We start from the raw sequence: 14,382 nt of genomic DNA on the forward strand, positions 1-14,382 counted from the left end.
CCACTGATATAGATGTTCTATCCAATAGTCGATCTTTTGCATACGACATGCAACTCGGAGGTCAAGTCTCTTTGTTCAGAGCAATACGTTAGTTTCATACACGTATTCTCATTACTTTATTTCCATGACATCCTAAGGTCTATCCACTATATCTCTAGATCTTAATTACACTAAGCAGAATTGTTCGTAAAAATAATACAAATGCAAATACGAATCTTTACAAAATGTAAAAATGCCCATCCTTATTGGAGCACTTCCCTTGTCTAATATATAATTTCCGAGATGCTTAGTTTTTCACGACAAGTTCATCAATTTCATGGGTTAGTAAATCTTGCAGGCAGTCTGCAATTCCGTAATGCGTAAAAAGAAAGCATCAGTTTGGGAAACATAAATTATCCAAGTTAGTTATAAATTTAAATAGATAAACTTGTCACATAACATCTGATCTAGCCATTTGTAGTTGTCAAATCTGTTTCAGACCCGCAACTACGATTTTCATCATTTCGTTATCAACTGTAGCCGTATTGGTAGCTTTAATAAGGGTTATTCCATCAAACCATGTATTTTGGAGAATGGTTTGTACAACAACTACAACAAGGAAATGAACCCACACTAACCTATAAACCAATAAGTGTTTTCGTGAAGGGCCTGTGGCCAAATTGGATAAGGCGCCTGACTTCGGATCAGGAGACTGCAGGTTCGAGTCCTGCCGGGCTCGTTTGTTAAATCTTTTCCACTGCGTATTAAAATTCTTTGATTCTCAGCATCAACATACAGATAAATATCTCTATTGACATAAAACGTGCCAATAATGAGAACAAATTAGACTTTTAAATTTTGAAAAGAGACATAGTCAACTCTTTCTTTGCTTTTGATCATAAAATCGAATCTTCCATAGGATCGTTGTCATTGCCATTTCTTTCGTCTAAGTAACCTTTAATCCATCCATGTCATGGTAACGAATCTGATTTAGTCATGCAAATTCTGACCCTTCATGACAGTACCATTGCCATCACCATGCGAATTATCATCATCCGCAAAAGCAGTGCACTTGCAGAAGTGGCGATAGTAAAATCATCTCAATCCAAACATGAATAAGTGCACATGTGAGCAAGATAATGAGAAATTAGATCCGCGGTTTCAATCCGTAGATTGCAGGTTTGATTCGATGCAATACGAAGATATGTTTTTATTCCTACAGATTAAATTTTGTTCGTACAAAACATTGTATATTTATATCTAGCATTCCATAAGTAAAACAATTACCTACTACGTAGTCGAACTTCCATGTACATCACAAAAATTCACACAGCAATCATTTTTCTCGCCCAATATTTTAACGGGTCATTTTCGTATCTTTACAATGATTTAATCAGCAGCAGCAGGAAGAATCGTTACCATTATAGGTAGTGGTTTATACGTAATTTTAACAGCAGCCATAATGTTGGTAGTAGCAGCAGAAACACTAGTAGCATATGTAGACGTAATCGTTATTATGTCCATCGTACTAGCAATATAACTCCATTGGTAGTCGTCGTGGTATCAGTTTAAGTAGTGGTAGTAGAAGCAGTGTTGTACCAACCGTAACATTCACGAACCAACCTAAGAAATAGTCTGTATGTGAAGGGCCCGTGGCCAAATTGGATAAGGCGACAGACATCGGATAGGGAGACGGCAGGTTCGAATCCCTCTTGACCCACTAGAACAATATATTTTCCTCAAAACATAATTTCTATTTGGATATGTCGTGAATTGGATTAGTAGCAAGGAGTTAACGTTACCGTCACTTTTAAAACAATTCGGTTAGATTATTAAGGTTTTGATTTAGATTCGTTTTGTACTTGAGGGCACCACAACAAAAGTAGGATATTTAGTGCCAAGGCAATTGGAGCATAAAGGCACACAACAAACTTAGATCCTAATTCTGACAACTGTTAAACACATCGGATAAATATAACCTGTTCAGTAATTGACCAGAGATTGCAGTTTCGAAAATTCACCGTGATAAGTGGGACAAGATTTCTTTGGTTCGTTTCAGAGCTTCAGAAATATATTATCTTTCCACATTTATGTTTACATACGAGTTATTTGGATTCAAATTTGACGCTTGATATCAGCGCTGAAAGGATATGCTGCAATCCCGCTGTAACCCGCATGCAGCGATACTCAAACATGACAGTAAAGCAATAGCAAGTCTTACCATAGTCATAGTCGTAGAAGTATTACCAAAAGCACACCAATATACTCTCTAACAAACATTCATGACAAGGGCCCGTGGCCAAATTGGATAAGGCGCCTGACTACGGATCAGGAGATTGCAGGTTCGAGTCCTGCCGGGCTCAATATTAAAATTGTATCCACACCAAATAAAGTCTATAATTAAAAGCTGATTTTTATTATATTTACAGGTCTCGTTATTACTTTTATTCCCATTATATACCAATCAAAGGTATCTCGTATACTCCCAGAAAGTCTCCTCTGAGACTTTATCAAATCTTGTTACACATATCACTTCTAAATGATCTTGTACATGGGACCTGTTACCCTTCAATTAATTTTGTAAGACTTTTCAATTTAGTCACAGAATTTAAAGACGTTTTCATGAATTCTTTATTCTCATATTTCTCATCATCTTCATGAGCATAATTACAGTCCCAGTAGCAGTAATTGTAGTAGTAGCAAACACACTCAAATCCGTTGTGGACAGGTAACGAGTCTCTGGTCAACTGGATGTGATCCCTGACTACAGACTTCAGGTTCTGACATCTGAGATTAACCCAACTGATATCGACGCAATTTCTTGACGTTTGTGCATTAAATGAACTGTTATGATTTTAACATTTGGGACACTATAGTTTTTATTATCAAACGAGTCAAGTTATATATAGATGCTATGGATGAACAACCTCACGGAAGCAACTTTACTAAAAGATTTATCTAGCACTTTCTATAAACAGGTTAGAATTGTCACTTAAGGATAAGCCCTACACAAACAACAAAACACCCCGACTGATTTCTTGATCATAGTAACATTGAACAGGACTGATCGTTGTAAATCACATAAGCAGATACACACGACGTGCTGGAAGCATCCTTGGTCCGGGCCCAATTTGAATAATATGCTTGATTTGAACAAGGTGCCTGAAGATGGATCAGTAGATTGCAGCTTTGAGTCCAGTCCAGCATGTTATGTAGATCTATTTATTCCAGCATATGAAAATCGAAGATATAAAGATATTATCTAACAATCTACAAATGAATTGAAATCTCTTAAGATAATATTTTTGGAATAATACGACTACTTTACACTTGTGCACAGATAAACATAGTTCACATTAGATGTAGCAAAAAGCTTTTATCATAACTGCACTCGGCATCATCGCCGCTCAGTATCCCACTGATATAGATGTTCTATCCAATAGTCGATCTTTTGCATACGACATGCAACTCGGAGGTCAAGTCTCTTTCTTCAGAGCAATACGTTAGTTTCATACACGTATTCTCATTACTTTATTTCCATGACATCCTAAGGTCTATCCACTATATCTCTAGATCTTAATTACACTAAGCAGAATTGTTCGTAAAAATAATACAAATGCAAATACGAATCTTTACAAAATGTAAAAATGCCCATCCTTATTGGAGCACTTCCCTTGTCTAATATATAATTTCCGAGATGCTTAGTTTTTCACGACAAGTTCATCAATTTCAAGGGTTAGTAAATCTTGCAGGCAGTCTGCAATTCCGTAATGCGTAAAAAGAAAGCATCAGTTTGGGAAACATAAATTATCCAAGTTAGTTATAAATTTAAATAGATAAACTTGTCACATAACATCTGATCTAGCCATTTGTAGTTGTCAAATCTGTTTCAGACCCGCAACTACGATTTTCATCATTTCGTTATCAACTGTAGCCGTATTGGTAGCTTTAACAAGGGTTATTCCATCAAAGCATGTATTTTGGAGAATGGTTTGTACAACAACTACAACAAGGAAATGAACCCACACTAACCTATAAACCAATAAGTGTTTTCGTGAAGGGCCCGTGGCCAAATTGGATAAGGCGCCTGACTTCGGATCAGGAGACTGCAGGTTCGAGTCCTGCCGGGCTCGTTTGTTAAATCTTTTCCACTGCGTATTAAAATTCTTTGATTCTCAGCATCAACATACAGATAAATATCTCTATTGACATAAAACGTGCCAATAATGAGAACAAATTAGACTTTTAAATTTTGAAAAGAGACATAGTCAACTCTTTCTTTGCTTTTGATCATAAAATCGAATCTTCCATAGGATCGTTGTCATTGCCATTTCTTTCGTCTAAGTAACCTTTAATCCATCCATCTCATGGTAACGAATCTGATTTAGTCATGCAAATTCTGACCCTTCATGACTGTACCATTGCCATCACCATGCGAATTATCATCATCCGCAAAAGCAGTGCACTTGCAGAAGTGGCGATAGTAAAATCATCTCAATCCAAACATGAATAAGTGCACATGTGAGCAAGATAATGAGAAATTAGATCCGCGGTTTCAATCCGTAGATTGCAGCTTTGATTCGATGCAATGCGAAGATATGTTTTTATTCCTACACATTAAATTTTGTTCGTACAAAACATTGTATATTTATATCTAGCATTCCATAAGTAAAACAATTACCTACTACGTAGTCGAACTTCCATGTACATCACAAAAATTCACACAGCAATCATTTTTCTCGCCCAATATTTTAACGGGTCATTTTCGTATCTTTACAATGATTTAATCAGCAGCAGCAGGAAGAATCGTTACCATTATAGGTAGTGGTTTATACGTAATTTTAACAGCAGCCATAATGTTGGTAGTAGCAGCAGAAACACTAGTAGCATATGTAGACGTAATCGTTATTATGTCCATCGTACTAGCAATATAACTCCATTGGTAGTCGTCGTGGTATCAGTTTAAGTAGTGGTAGTAGAAGCAGTGTTGTACCAACCGTAACATTCACGAACCAACCTAAGAAATAGTCTGTATGTGAAGGGCCCGTGGCCAAATTGGATAAGGCGACAGACATCGGATAGGGAGACGGCAGGTTCGAATCCCTCTTAACCCACTAGAACAATATATTTTCCTCAAAACATAATTTCTATTTGGATATGTCGTGAATTGGATTAGTAGCAAGGAGTTAACGTTACCGTCACTTTTAAAACAATTCGGTTAGATTATTAAGGTTTTGATTTAGATTCGTTTTGTACTTGAGGGCACCACAACAAAAGTAGGATATTTAGTGCCAAGGCAATTGGAGCATAAAGGCACACAACAAACTTAGATCCTAATTCTGACAACTGTTAAACACATCGGATAAATATAACCTGTTCAGTAATTGACCAGAGATTGCAGTTTCGAAAATTCACCGTGATAAGTGGGACAAGATTTCTTTGGTTCGTTTCAGAGCTTCAGAAATATATTATCTTTCCACATTTATGTTTACATACGAGTTATTTGGATTCAAATTTGACGCTTGATATCAGCGCTGAAAGGATATGCTGCAATCCCGCTGTAACCCGCATGCAGCGATACTCAAACATGACAGTAAAGCAATAGCAAGTCTTACCATAGTCATAGTCGTAGAAGTATTACCAAAAGCACACCAATATACTCTCTAACAAACATTCATGACAAGGGCCCGTGGCCAAATTGGATAAGGCGCCTGACTACGGATCAGGAGATTGCAGGTTCGAGTCCTGCCGGGCTCAATATTAAAATTGTATCCACACCAAATAAAGTCTATAATTAAAAGCTGATTTTTATTATATTTACAGGTCTCGTTATTACTTTTATTCCCATTATATACCAATCAAAGGTATCTCGTATACTCCCAGAAAGTCTCCTCTGAGACTTTATCAAATCTTGTTACACATATCACTTCTAAATGATCTTGTACATGGGACCTGTTACCCTTCAATTAATTTTGTAAGACTTTTCAATTTAGTCACAGAATTTAAAGACGTTTTCATGAATTCTTTATTCTCATATTTCTCATCATCTTGATGAGCATAATTACAGTCCCAGTAGCAGTAATTGTAGTAGTAGCAAACACACTCAAATCCGTTGTGGACAGGTAACGAGTCTCTGGTCAACTGGATGTGATCCCTGACTACAGACTTCAGGTTCTGACATCTGAGATTAACCCAACTGATATCGACGCAATTTCTTGACGTTTGTGCATTAAATGAACTGTTATGATTTTAACATTTGGGACACTATAGTTTTTATTATCAAACGAGTCAAGTTATATATAGATGCTATGGATGAACAACCTCACGGAAGCAACTTTACTAAAAGATTTATCTAGCACTTTCTATAAACAGGTTAGAATTGTCACTTAAGGATAAGCCCTACACAAACAACAAAACACCCCGACTGATTTCTTGATCATAGTAACATTGAACAGGACTGATCGTTGTAAATCACATAAGCAGATACACACGACGTGCTGGAAGCATCCTTGGTCCGGGCCCAATTTGAATAATATGCTTGATTTGAACAAGGTGCCTGAAGATGGATCAGTAGATTGCAGCTTTGAGTCCAGTCCAGCATGTTATGTAGATCTATTTATTCCAGCATATGAAAATCGAAGATATAAAGATATTATCTAACAATCTACAAATGAATTGAAATCTCTTAAGATAATATTTTTGGAATAATACGACTACTTTACACTTGTGCACAGATAAACATAGTTCACATTAGATGTAGCAAAAAGCTTTTATCATAACTGCACTCGGCATCATCGCCGCTCAGTATCCCACTGATATAGATGTTCTATCCAATAGTCGATCTTTTGCATACGACATGCAACTCGGAGGTCAAGTCTCTTTCTTCAGAGCAATACGTTAGTTTCATACACGTATTCTCATTACTTTATTTCCATGACATCCTAAGGTCTATCCACTATATCTCTAGATCTTAATTACACTAAGCAGAATTGTTCGTAAAAATAATACAAATGCAAATACGAATCTTTACAAAATGTAAAAATGCCCATCCTTATTGGAGCACTTCCCTTGTCTAATATATAATTTCCGAGATGCTTAGTTTTTCACGACAAGTTCATCAATTTCAAGGGTTAGTAAATCTTGCAGGCAGTCTGCAATTCCGTAATGCGTAAAAAGAAAGCATCAGTTTGGGAAACATAAATTATCCAAGTTAGTTATAAATTTAAATAGATAAACTTGTCACATAACATCTGATCTAGCCATTTGTAGTTGTCAAATCTGTTTCAGACCCGCAACTACGATTTTCATCATTTCGTTATCAACTGTAGCCGTATTGGTAGCTTTAACAAGGGTTATTCCATCAAAGCATGTATTTTGGAGAATGGTTTGTACAACAACTACAACAAGGAAATGAACCCACACTAACCTATAAACCAATAAGTGTTTTCGTGAAGGGCCCGTGGCCAAATTGGATAAGGCGCCTGACTTCGGATCAGGAGACTGCAGGTTCGAGTCCTGCCGGGCTCGTTTGTTAAATCTTTTCCACTGCGTATTAAAATTCTTTGATTCTCAGCATCAACATACAGATAAATATCTCTATTGACATAAAACGTGCCAATAATGAGAACAAATTAGACTTTTAAATTTTGAAAAGAGACATAGTCAACTCTTTCTTTGCTTTTGATCATAAAATCGAATCTTCCATAGGATCGTTGTCATTGCCATTTCTTTCGTCTAAGTAACCTTTAATCCATCCATGTCATGGTAACGAATCTGATTTAGTCATGCAAATTCTGACCCTTCATGACTGTACCATTGCCATCACCATGCGAATTATCATCATCCGCAAAAGCAGTGCACTTGCAGAAGTGGCGATAGTAAAATCATCTCAATCCAAACATGAATAAGTGCACATGTGAGCAAGATAATGAGAAATTAGATCCGCGGTTTCAATCCGTAGATTGCAGCTTTGATTCGATGCAATACGAAGATATGTTTTTATTCCTACAGATTAAATTTTGTTCGTACAAAACATTGTATATTTATATCTAGCATTCCATAAGTAAAACAATTACCTACTACGTAGTCGAACTTCCATGTACATCACAAAAATTCACACAGCAATCATTTTTCTCGCCCAATATTTTAACGGGTCATTTTCGTATCTTTACAATGATTTAATCAGCAGCAGCAGGAAGAATCGTTACCATTATAGGTAGTGGTTTATACGTAATTTTAACAGCAGCCATAATGTTGGTAGTAGCAGCAGAAACACTAGTAGCATATGTAGACGTAATCGTTATTATGTCCATCGTACTAGCAATATAACTCCATTGGTAGTCGTCGTGGTATCAGTTTAAGTAGTGGTAGTAGAAGCAGTGTTGTACCAACCGTAACATTCACGAACCAACCTAAGAAATAGTCTGTATGTGAAGGGCCCGTGGCCAAATTGGATAAGGCGACAGACATCGGATAGGGAGACGGCAGGTTCGAATCCCTCTTGACCCACTAGAACAATATATTTTCCTCAAAACATAATTTCTATTTGGATATGTCGTGAATTGGATTAGTAGCAAGGAGTTAACGTTACCGTCACTTTTAAAACAATTCGGTTAGATTATTAAGGTTTTGATTTAGATTCGTTTTGTACTTGAGGGCACCACAACAAAAGTAGGATATTTAGTGCCAAGGCAATTGGAGCATAAAGGCACACAACAAACTTAGATCCTAATTCTGACAACTGTTAAACACATCGGATAAATATAACCTGTTCAGTAATTGACCAGAGATTGCAGTTTCGAAAATTCACCGTGATAAGTGGGACAAGATTTCTTTGGTTCGTTTCAGAGCTTCAGAAATATATTATCTTTCCACATTTATGTTTACATACGAGTTATTTGGATTCAAATTTGACGCTTGATATCAGCGCTGAAAGGATATGCTGCAATCCCGCTGTAACCCGCATGCAGCGATGCTCAAACATGACAGCAAAGCAATAGCAAGTCTTACCATAGTCATAGTCGTAGAAGTATTACCAAAAGCACACCAATATACTCTCTAACAAACATTCATGACAAGGGCCCGTGGCCAAATTGGATAAGGCGCCTGACTACGGATCAGGAGATTGCAGGTTCGAGTCCTGCCGGGCTCAATATTAAAATTTTATCCACACCAAATAAAGTCTATAAATAAAAGCTGATTTTTATTATATTTACAGGTCTCGTTATTACTTTTATTCCCATTATATACCAATCAAAGGTATCTCGTATACTCCCAGAAAGTCTCCTCTGAGACTATATCAAATCTTGTTACACATATCACTTCTAAATGATCTTGTACATGGGACCTGTTACCCTTCAATTAATTTTGTAAGACTTTTCAATTTAGTCACAGAATTTAAAGACGTTTTCATGAATTCTTTATTCTCATATTTCTCATCATCTTCATGAGCATAATTACAGTCCCAGTAGCAGTAATTGTAGTAGTAGCAAACACACTCAAATCCGTTGTGGACAGGTAACGAGTCTCTGGTCAACTGGATGTGATCCCTGACTACAGACTTCAGGTTCTGACATCTGAGATTAACCCAACTGATATCGACGCAATTTCTTGACGTTTGTGCATTAAATGAACTGTTATGATTTTAACATTTGGGACACTATAGTTTTTATTATCAAACGAGTCAAGTTATATATAGATGCTATGGATGAACAACCTCACGGAAGCAACTTTACTAAAAGATTTATCTAGCACTTTCTATAAACAGGTTAGAATTGTCACTTAAGGATAAGCCCTACACAAACAACAAAACACCCCGACTGATTTCTTGATCATAGTAACATTGAACAGGACTGATCGTTGTAAATCACATAAGCAGATACACACGACGTGCTGGAAGCATCCTTGGTCCGGGCCCAATTTGAATAATATGCTTGATTTGAACAAGGTGCCTGAAGATGGATCAGTAGATTGCAGCTTTGAGTCCAGTCCAGCATGTTATGTAGATCTATTTATTCCAGCATATGAAAATCGAAGATATAAAGATATTATCTAACAATCTACAAATGAATTGAAATCTCTTAAGATAATATTTTTGGAATAATACGACTACTTTACACTTGTGCACAGATAAACATAGTTCACATTAGATGTAGCAAAAAGCTTTTATCATAACTGCACTCGGCATCATCGCCGCTCAGTATCCCACTGATATAGATGTTCTATCCAATAGTCGATCTTTTGCATACGACATGCAACTCGGAGGTCAAGTCTCTTTCTTCAGAGCAATACGTTAGTTTCATACACGTATTCTCATTACTTTATTTCCATGACATCCTAAGGTCTATCCACTATATCTCTAGATCTTAATTACACTAAGCAGAATTGTTCGTAAAAATAATACAAATGCAAATACGAATCTTTACAAAATGTAAAAATGCCCATCCTTATTGGAGCACTTCCCTTGTCTAATATATAATTTCCGAGATGCTTAGTTTTTCACGACAAGTTCATCAATTTCAAGGGTTAGTAAATCTTGCAGGCAGTCTGCAATTCCGTAATGCGTAAAAAGAAAGCATCAGTTTGGGAAACATAAATTATCCAAGTTAGTTATAAATTTAAATAGATAAACTTGTCACATAACATCTGATCTAGCCATTTGTAGTTGTCAAATCTGTTTCAGACCCGCAACTACGATTTTCATCATTTCGTTATCAACTGTAGCCGTATTGGTAGCTTTAACAAGGGTTATTCCATCAAAGCATGTATTTTGGAGAATGGTTTGTACAACAACTACAACAAGGAAATGAACCCACACTAACCTATAAACCAATAAGTGTTTTCGTGAAGGGCCCGTGGCCAAATTGGATAAGGCGCCTGACTTCGGATCAGGAGACTGCAGGTTCGAGTCCTGCCGGGCTCGTTTGTTAAATCTTTTCCACTGCGTATTAAAATTCTTTGATTCTCAGCATCAACATACAGATAAATATCTCTATTGACATAAAACGTGCCAATAATGAGAACAAATTAGACTTTTAAATTTTGAAAAGAGACATAGTCAACTCTTTCTTTGCTTTTGATCATAAAATCGAATCTTCCATAGGATCGTTGTCATTGCCATTTCTTTCGTCTAAGTAACCTTTAATCCATCCATCTCATGGTAACGAATCTGATTTAGTCATGCAAATTCTGACCCTTCATGACTGTACCATTGCCATCACCATGCGAATTATCATCATCCGCAAAAGCAGTGCACTTGCAGAAGTGGCGATAGTAAAATCATCTCAATCCAAACATGAATAAGTGCACATGTGAGCAAGATAATGAGAAATTAGATCCGCGGTTTCAATCCGTAGATTGCAGCTTTGATTCGATGCAATGCGAAGATATGTTTTTATTCCTACACATTAAATTTTGTTCGTACAAAACATTGTATATTTATATCTAGCATTCCATAAGTAAAACAATTACCTACTACGTAGTCGAACTTCCATGTACATCACAAAAATTCACACAGCAATCATTTTTCTCGCCCAATATTTTAACGGGTCATTTTCGTATCTTTACAATGATTTAATCAGCAGCAGCAGGAAGAATCGTTACCATTATAGGTAGTGGTTTATACGTAATTTTAACAGCAGCCATAATGTTGGTAGTAGCAGCAGAAACACTAGTAGCATATGTAGACGTAATCGTTATTATGTCCATCGTACTAGCAATATAACTCCATTGGTAGTCGTCGTGGTATCAGTTTAAGTAGTGGTAGTAGAAGCAGTGTTGTACCAACCGTAACATTCACGAACCAACCTAAGAAATAGTCTGTATGTGAAGGGCCCGTGGCCAAATTGGATAAGGCGACAGACATCGGATAGGGAGACGGCAGGTTCGAATCCCTCTTAACCCACTAGAACAATATATTTTCCTCAAAACATAATTTCTATTTGGATATGTCGTGAATTGGATTAGTAGCAAGGAGTTAACGTTACCGTCACTTTTAAAACAATTCGGTTAGATTATTAAGGTTTTGATTTAGATTCGTTTTGTACTTGAGGGCACCACAACAAAAGTAGGATATTTAGTGCCAAGGCAATTGGAGCATAAAGGCACACAACAAACTTAGATCCTAATTCTGACAACTGTTAAACACATCGGATAAATATAACCTGTTCAGTAATTGACCAGAGATTGCAGTTTCGAAAATTCACCGTGATAAGTGGGACAAGATTTCTTTGGTTCGTTTCAGAGCTTCAGAAATATATTATCTTTCCACATTTATGTTTACATACGAGTTATTTGGATTCAAATTTGACGCTTGATATCAGCGCTGAAAGGATATGCTGCAATCCCGCTGTAACCCGCATGCAGCGATACTCAAACATGACAGTAAAGCAATAGCAAGTCTTACCATAGTCATAGTCGTAGAAGTATTACCAAAAGCACACCAATATACTCTCTAACAAACATTCATGACAAGGGCCCGTGGCCAAATTGGATAAGGCGCCTGACTACGGATCAGGAGATTGCAGGTTCGAGTCCTGCCGGGCTCAATATTAAAATTGTATCCACACCAAATAAAGTCTATAATTAAAAGCTGATTTTTATTATATTTACAGGTCTCGTTATTACTTTTATTCCCATTATATACCAATCAAAGGTATCTCGTATACTCCCAGAAAGTCTCCTCTGAGACTTTATCAAATCTTGTTACACATATCACTTCTAAATGATCTTGTACATGGGACCTGTTACCCTTCAATTAATTTTGTAAGACTTTTCAATTTAGTCACAGAATTTAAAGACGTTTTCATGAATTCTTTATTCTCATATTTCTCATCATCTTGATGAGCATAATTACAGTCCCAGTAGCAGTAATTGTAGTAGTAGCAAACACACTCAAATCCGTTGTGGACAGGTAACGAGTCTCTGGTCAACTGGATGTGATCCCTGACTACAGACTTCAGGTTCTGACATCTGAGATTAACCCAACTGATATCGACGCAATTTCTTGACGTTTGTGCATTAAATGAACTGTTATGATTTTAACATTTGGGACACTATAGTTTTTATTATCAAACGAGTCAAGTTATATATAGATGCTATGGATGAACAACCTCACGGAAGCAACTTTACTAAAAGATTTATCTAGCACTTTCTATAAACAGGTTAGAATTGTCACTTAAGGATAAGCCCTACACAAACAACAAAACACCCCGACTGATTTCTTGATCATAGTAACATTGAACAGGACTGATCGTTGTAAATCACATAAGCAGATACACACGACGTGCTGGAAGCATCCTTGGTCCGGGCCCAATTTGAATAATATGCTTGATTTGAACAAGGTGCCTGAAGATGGATCAGTAGATTGCAGCTTTGAGTCCAGTCCAGCATGTTATGTAGATCTATTTATTCCAGCATATGAAAATCGAAGATATAAAGATATTATCTAACAATCTACAAATGAATTGAAATCTCTTAAGATAATATTTTTGGAATAATACGACTACTTTACACTTGTGCACAGATAAACATAGTTCACATTAGATGTAGCAAAAAGCTTTTATCATAACTGCACTCGGCATCATCGCCGCTCAGTATCCCACTGATATAGATGTTCTATCCAATAGTCGATCTTTTGCATACGACATGCAACTCGGAGGTCAAGTCTCTTTCTTCAGAGCAATACGTTAGTTTCATACACGTATTCTCATTACTTTATTTCCATGACATCCTAAGGTCTATCCACTATATCTCTAGATCTTAATTACACTAAGCAGAATTGTTCGTAAAAATAATACAAATGCAAATACGAATCTTTACAAAATGTAAAAATGCCCATCCTTATTGGAGCACTTCCCTTGTCTAATATATAATTTCCGAGATGCTTAGTTTTTCACGACAAGTTCATCAATTTCAAGGGTTAGTAAATCTTGCAGGCAGTCTGCAATTCCGTAATGCGTAAAAAGAAAGCATCAGTTTGGGAAACATAAATTATCCAAGTTAGTTATAAATTTAAATAGATAAACTTGTCACATAACATCTGATCTAGCCATTTGTAGTTGTCAAATCTGTTTCAGACCCGCAACTACGATTTTCATCATTTCGTTATCAACTGTAGCCGTATTGGTAGCTTTAACAAGGGTTATTCCATCAAAGCATGTATTTTGGAGAATGGTTTGTACAACAACTACAACAAGGAAATGAACCCACACTAACCTATAAACCAATAAGTGTTTTCGTGAAGGGCCCGTGGCCAAATTGGATAAGGCGCCTGACTTCGGATCAGGAGACTGCAGGTTCGAGTCCTGCCGGGCTCGTTTGTTAAATCTTTTCCACTGCGTATTAAAATTCTTTGATTCTCAGCATCAACATACAGATAAATATCTCTATTGACATAAAACGTGC

General features: G+C 36.6%; 9 non-coding genes across 9 annotated transcripts; all 9 read left to right on the plus strand.

Moving 5' to 3' along the window:
- The first annotated feature begins 644 nt into the window (after positions 1 to 644).
- On the plus strand, positions 645 to 718 carry Trnar-ucg (transfer RNA arginine (anticodon UCG)). Its single transcript has one exon. It is a non-coding gene; the product is annotated as a tRNA-Arg (tRNA).
- A 1,550-nt stretch (positions 719 to 2,268) lies between these two features.
- On the plus strand, positions 2,269 to 2,342 carry Trnar-acg (transfer RNA arginine (anticodon ACG)). The gene has a single exon. It is a non-coding gene; the product is annotated as a tRNA-Arg (tRNA).
- A 1,696-nt stretch (positions 2,343 to 4,038) lies between these two features.
- Positions 4,039 to 4,112, plus strand: Trnar-ucg (transfer RNA arginine (anticodon UCG)). Its single transcript has one exon. It is a non-coding gene; the product is annotated as a tRNA-Arg (tRNA).
- A 1,550-nt stretch (positions 4,113 to 5,662) lies between these two features.
- On the plus strand, positions 5,663 to 5,736 carry Trnar-acg (transfer RNA arginine (anticodon ACG)). The gene has a single exon. It is a non-coding gene; the product is annotated as a tRNA-Arg (tRNA).
- A 1,696-nt stretch (positions 5,737 to 7,432) lies between these two features.
- Trnar-ucg (transfer RNA arginine (anticodon UCG)) lies at positions 7,433 to 7,506 on the plus strand. The gene has a single exon. It is a non-coding gene; the product is annotated as a tRNA-Arg (tRNA).
- Positions 7,507 to 9,056: 1,550 nt separating this feature from the next.
- Positions 9,057 to 9,130, plus strand: Trnar-acg (transfer RNA arginine (anticodon ACG)). The gene has a single exon. It is a non-coding gene; the product is annotated as a tRNA-Arg (tRNA).
- A 1,696-nt stretch (positions 9,131 to 10,826) lies between these two features.
- On the plus strand, positions 10,827 to 10,900 carry Trnar-ucg (transfer RNA arginine (anticodon UCG)). Its single transcript has one exon. It is a non-coding gene; the product is annotated as a tRNA-Arg (tRNA).
- Positions 10,901 to 12,450: 1,550 nt separating this feature from the next.
- Trnar-acg (transfer RNA arginine (anticodon ACG)) lies at positions 12,451 to 12,524 on the plus strand. The gene has a single exon. It is a non-coding gene; the product is annotated as a tRNA-Arg (tRNA).
- A 1,696-nt stretch (positions 12,525 to 14,220) lies between these two features.
- Positions 14,221 to 14,294, plus strand: Trnar-ucg (transfer RNA arginine (anticodon UCG)). The gene has a single exon. It is a non-coding gene; the product is annotated as a tRNA-Arg (tRNA).
- The last annotated feature ends 88 nt before the right edge of the window (positions 14,295 to 14,382 follow it).

The sequence above is a fragment of the Sinohyriopsis cumingii genome, chromosome 10 (genome assembly GCF_028554795.1).
Source record: "Sinohyriopsis cumingii isolate HCF-2022 chromosome 10, ASM2855479v2, whole genome shotgun sequence".
NCBI classification, from domain to species: Eukaryota; Metazoa; Mollusca; class Bivalvia; order Unionida; family Unionidae; genus Sinohyriopsis; species Sinohyriopsis cumingii.